Here is a 6,000-nt window from a genome sequence, read left to right as displayed (position 1 = left end):
CGCCTAGAGCCCAGCCAGGTGACGTGCACGACTTTTAAAGCAGCTAGAAATTGCGTATGCCATGTTCCAAACGCTAATCTAATTTCTCGATGCGAATAGGAGTACACCTAACCATCACCATCAGTCGCGACATTGTTCTACTTCCTAGGCCAATTGTCCTACAACTAATGCTGAAGATGGCCTCGTCGACCACTTCAAAGACTTACGTGGAGAACGTCGATCTAAAAGGTTTCGCGATGAACCCCAAACCCGATCCCCGGGACGTACTCGCTAGCCCTCCATGTCACCGACCACAACTTTTTATCACCATTCACAAAACGTTTATAACATTTTGTGTTAACAAAATTTTGATTCAGGTAATAAACACGTTATGTGACATGAAACATAACCTTTTTCTTTCCGTTTCGTAAAAATGTTTCCAAGCCAAACATGGATTATAAAGCCTATCATACACCAATGCACATAAATTAGATGCTTACAAATTATTTCAGCAAAACGTTACAATGTAACACCAGGGTGTTACAAGACTAGACGCTGGCCTGAGTCAGGTCATGGTGGACCTAACGTGTTCGGTCGACATTTTGCCGCTTGAAGAACTCTCTGGAAATGACCTAACGCTAGGAGGCTGAGCTTATTGGCACGTCCGGTCATCAGTTGGAGGCACGCAGCGCTATGAGCATCTGATGCAGGGCTAGCATGTTTGTCAATGGATCGGCGCGTCTGGTCCTTCATTAAAGCATGAGCACAGGAGTGAACTAGCTGTTGGTGATCGACAACCGCAGTTTAAATGTGTTACACGTGGTGAGCATCCGAGGATTAGACGTAGGCCTAGGTGCGTCTGATTGCTCTAACCTACGCATCCGGTCGATGTGCAGTGGGCTGCTCTGTGAGCCCAATGGCTCTATTTTGATGGAGCCTCTATAAAAGGTATTTGGCTAGCTCAAGCTCACTCTCTTGGCCATTTGCATTGACATAGCAACCTTGTGAGCTTAGCCAAAGCTCTCCCACTTATCTCCATTATTGATTCATCATCTTTGTGTGATTAGGAGAGAATCCAAGTGCATTGCTTGAGTGATTGAATCTAGAGGAACTTGGTGATTGTATTTCGCTGTGGGTTTGGCTTGTTACTCTTGGTGGTTATCACCACCTAGACGGCTTAGAGCAGCGAGGATCATCAAGTAGAGGAAGGTGCTTGTCTCCGACTTTGATTATGGTGATTGTGAGGGGTTCTTGACCTTTCCCCAACGAAGAGTTAAAAGGTACTCTAGTGGATTGCTTGTGACTTATGTGATCCTCATCTTATGTTGGTTGTGCGACACCTGGTTACGGGTTTGGCATGTGATGCCAATTAGCTCGTGAACCTCTAAGTAAGTGAATCGCCATAACGATGACTAGCTTGCCGGCAAGCAAGTGAACATCGATAAAAAATCGTGTGTCATCATTGTTTGAGGATTTTTTGGTATTTATTGTGATTGATTGTGATTAGCTCACTCCTTGACACATCGGTATAATCATCACCATCCCCTCTTGTATTTACATTCCTAGTGTGTAAGCTAAGTTCTTTAGTGTAGTTAGTTTTGAGAGCTAGCTTGCGTCAGGTCTATTGGTTAGTGAGGTTCTTTAGTTAGTCTTTGAGAGCTCACTAACTTAGTGTAGTGACATACCCATTGTGTGGATAAAGACTATAGCAACTAGAATTGTGGTGGGTGGCTTATATTTTTAGTAGGCTAGCGCAACACTCGCTTCGTCGTTTATTTGATTAACTACAATACTTAAGTGTTGTTGTAGAAATTTTTATAGGCTGTTCACCCTCCTCTAGACATTAGGACATTTCACACATAATAAATGATGCTTGCTTAACATGATGGAATGTATGACATGATGCATGATGAATGACTCATAACTGCATGAACAAAGGTTAACAAAGTTAAGAAAGTTGAGTACAACTTTCCTTCAACAAAGAACTAGGGTTTATTTTATAAAAGCATTTTCATTTATTTAACTAACAAGTTAATTAGTTGTTATTATGAAAGCTACATTTATTATATTATACTAGTCAAGCAAGACAAAGTATTTAACTAACATTACACCAAGTTCAACTATTAGGGCAAGCAAGGATCACTACATGACCAAACCACATGTATTTTCTAATTAGTTATTTGAGTAAATTATTTTAATTATTAACTAGCAAGTTAATCATGCGCACAACAAAGAAGTAAAAGAGTTGTCAAGGAGTAGTAGAAATGTTTGTGTCCTAAGGTCTACAATCAAGTCCAAAATACACCCAAGTAATTTTAGGATTTATATAAATCATTTTAGTATTTATTAAATAAATAAAAGACATTTAAACACACTTAAATAAATTAACCAATTTAGAATTATCAAAATAGTACCAAACTTTTTGTGAAGGGAGGTATTAACATGTGAAACATACACAAAAAGTTTCATGATTAAAGAATTATTATTTTTATTTATAAAAATCATGCAAGGTCCATTTTATAATTAAAAGAGGTAATTTTAAGCATACAAAAACTACTGAAAATGATCAATTCATTTTTTCCATGGTAGAGCATCTCATGTCAAAGCTACACAACAAAATTCATGAATTTAGCATGCACCAATAATTAGTTATGAAATAAACAAGATTCAACACTTTTAATCATTTTCTGAAATTCAAAAACCGCTGGAAAACTTTTCTCACTTAGCCTCTAGTTACACACACCACTGACACGCGGACCCAGGGTCAAACCCGACCCCACCTGCTTTGACCACGGCCGTGTCGACGGGTACACGGCGGAGCTCACCGACGACGAGCCAGCCAGCAACGGGGACTACCTTGGCGCGCTCCTCTTTCCCTTGCACACCCGCCCAGCCCACTAGACGAGCATCTAGGTCACTACAACGAGCTCGACAGTGACAACGGCGATATAGCAACGCTCTAGGGCAGCGGAGATGACCGACGGCGGGACCTCTGGCGACAACGATGGCACTATTAGTTTCCCCTTGACCTAACAAACCTATCCAAGCTATTGGTTGATCGAATTAGGGCTTCGCGCTAGCTTGCCCACGGCCATGGTGGCACGACGGGGAAGAACACGGTGGTGCGATGGTGTTCCAGCGGCTACGATGTAGTAGAGATAAACGAAGGTGACAGGCATGATTAGGAGCTCACCATGACCCCGTCTAGCTACTTGGTAGAGGTGGGGACACGGTAGATAGGGCTGGCGATGGTGAGGGCGATCACGGCGGCCTGAATGGTAGCGATAAAAAGGAGGAGCTGATCACAATCAATACGCCAAGGCAAAGCTAAAACACGTAACAAGAAGGGGAAAGGTGCTCTGGAGAGGCCCGACCATGGCGGAGGTGTTCACAGCAGTGCTCCGAATGCCCGCGAGGAAGATGGCGGCCTCCATCCGACTTCGGCGGAGAGGGATGGCGCAAGTGGGTCAAGGAGATAAACGAGAAGCAGGTGGAGTTGGAGGCGTGAGCAATTTGAGCTAGGAGCGAGTGGTAGTGGTGAATTTTGGACGACGCGTCAAGGTGAACGACAGTGAGCTGGAAGGGAAGAAAAGGAAGGAGCCGACGATGTTGTGCTAAAGAAGGCGAGGGTGAGGCACAAGCGAACGACAGCAGCTGCTCGCGCTGCCACCATGAAGCAGCTGCGTGCCAAGCACCGAAATGACGTGAACAAAGGTGGCGGGCGGCCACCAACGATGAGCAGGTGAAGCAGGCAGCTCACCGAGATTACTGTTCACGCCGACAAGTCATCTTCTCGTCCCTTTTTCTCTAGATTTTGCAAAATGACTTGATGAGCAACCTTAACCAAAGTTGTTCATCTATGTGAGATCTTCAACATTGCTTCAAGGTTCATCACCCAAACTTGCTAGTTTAAAAGTTTTTTAATTTTGAAGATGAGCACTTTGAAACTGAGAAACTGGTTTCAGTTAGGGTTTCTCCAAAAGCAGTTTTAGTTAAGCAACTTTGGACAGTTAATTAGTGAACAAACATCCATCAATCATATCAACCAATTGCATGGTAGTATAGCTCAAACATAGCACTAAATAATGGAACAAAGTTTGGACAATTTTTATTTATGAAAATTTATTTATTAATTCTCCAAAAATTGAACTTAACAACAAAAAATCAGGGACTTAGTCAAAATGGCTAAGTGTGAGAAATAGCTATTGAATCCAATCTTTGAGATCAAATTTAAACATATTTGATGTAGACACATCATCAATTTTTAATTCCATACTATAAAGCACACTTGGAACCACAAAGTTTATATTAACAAAATTTTAATTGTTTAAGCAAATTATTAATCTATAAATTCACAAAGAACCTTAATCACTATTAATGTTAACATTTCTTGCAACACATATAACACAACATATGTAACATGGGCATGCTATAATTGAAACATGGGTTGCATTAAATGCCACAATGCTTGATGATTATGCATGATGATGATCATGATCAAGATTTTAATTGCTTCTTAACATCTAGGATGTTACAAAAAGGTAAAAACAAAAGATAGAAATAGGCATCCATGCAATGCCATAATTAGGACATGTTTGTTCGCTCATAGCTTACATATAATTCAGATTGTATAAGCTCAAGTGGTTAACACAATTATAAACATATATAATGCAGGTCATATATATAATCCATGCTCCTCTGAACCTATTGTAGCCTCAGCTTTTATAATTTATATTCCCTCCATTCAAAATTATAAGTTGCTTTGACTTTTTTGGTTCATCTATTTTGCTATGTATCTTAACATATTATTATATCTAGATGCATAGAAAAATAGATGTACCAAAAAAGTCAAAACGACTTATAATTTGGAACGGAGGGAGTAGAGATTAAATTTGATTTTAGGGGATAAATATAAGGTCTTATCAGTATGCTCTAAGCTAGCTTATTTCAACTTTATATATCACACTTATATAAGTTAAGACCTTATTTAGATACAAAGTATTTTTTGTATACTATGGTTTTGTAAAATATTTTGGTTTTAAAAAATGGTTACTCCATTTGGTTTAGTTTATAGGTATTTTAGATACATCAAGAGTCAAACTTTAGACTATTTGACCAATAATGTAGCTAACAACTTTTGACTATTGTAATACAAACTTGACACTATTAAATTTCTAATCAAATGTACTATTTCATAATCATAAGTCTATAACCATAAACAATATAATATAGCATGAATGATTCGTTAAATGTAATTGGGAGACCATAACATATCAAACTAAAAGCATCTCCAAGAGTTTCTAAAATCTGCTCCCGATCTTAATTTTTTAGCAAGATTGAAAAAATTGCTCTCCAACAACTCACTATCTTAACTCCCATTTTTCTACACTTGGAAAAATTGACCCGATCACGCGGATATATCTGTGCGTGTATCCATCGGTCAATTTCAAGCTGGAAGGGCGTGGGAAAGAATAAGAGTAGGAAAGGGTTCTTGATGTAATTGTACAAGAGAGAAATAAAATATAAAAGTGGTTAAGATGATTTAGAAATAGTCTAGGATTCCTGATGTAAAATTGTCTACTATATTTTAGGATCGAGATTTTGAAAATTGTTGGAGAAACCCAAAAAATATACTCCCAACTTTTTTTAACCACTTGGAAAAGTCATCAATTTACCAAATGTCTATTTAGGAATTATTGGAGATGCTCTAAGTCAACTGTTCCACTTGGAAAACTCATCAATTTACCAAATGTCTTTTTAGGAACTATTGGAGACGCTTTAAGTCTTATAAACCAGATTTGAGGCATTTACACACTATGTATCTTGTAGTTTCTAAACCATAGTTTTGTCAAAATTATAGATTTTTCTAGAGTTTACTGGTTATCATGCATCTTGTACTCATCAATTTACCAAATGTCTTTTTAGGAACTATTGGAGATGCTCTAAGTCTTACAAACCGAATTGGAGGCATTTACATACAATGGATCTTGTAGTTTCTAAACCATAGTTTTGTGCATTTAC

This window comes from Miscanthus floridulus, chromosome 6 (assembly GCF_019320115.1).
Source record: "Miscanthus floridulus cultivar M001 chromosome 6, ASM1932011v1, whole genome shotgun sequence".
Classification (NCBI taxonomy): domain Eukaryota; kingdom Viridiplantae; phylum Streptophyta; class Magnoliopsida; order Poales; family Poaceae; genus Miscanthus; species Miscanthus floridulus.
Note: the sequence above shows the minus strand (reverse complement) of the source record.